Here is a 438-nt window from a genome sequence, read left to right on the forward strand (position 1 = left end):
CTGACACTGTCTTCTAGCTTTCACAGACACCTGTATTTACATGTACATATTCACACATAGACATACACATTCACACCATTCAAAACAAATAAACAAAAATAAAAGTTGCAGCCATCTGTGTGCTGCTCTTAGATTCACATATCTATTTCAGTCCTCTTTTTGTGAACCTTGGGCTTCTATCACCAACAAAGAAATTGTCACAGCTATTTGGTTATGTGACAGGCATGTCAAATGAAAATCACTAGAGTTTCTCCACTAAACCTGCTCCATGTGAAGGCACATCTCAGAAAATAGTAGTTGCTTAGATCAAACTGATGGCATTTAACTGGGCATCTCTTTTATACAACCTAAATCTAGATCTAATTCATTAAACAATTTTGTCTGAATTTTCTTCTAAATAGATCTGCTTCATGCTACCACCCCATTTGCAGTTACCAT

This window comes from Mastomys coucha, chromosome X (assembly GCF_008632895.1).
Source record: "Mastomys coucha isolate ucsf_1 chromosome X, UCSF_Mcou_1, whole genome shotgun sequence".
NCBI lineage: Eukaryota > Metazoa > Chordata > Mammalia > Rodentia > Muridae > Mastomys > Mastomys coucha.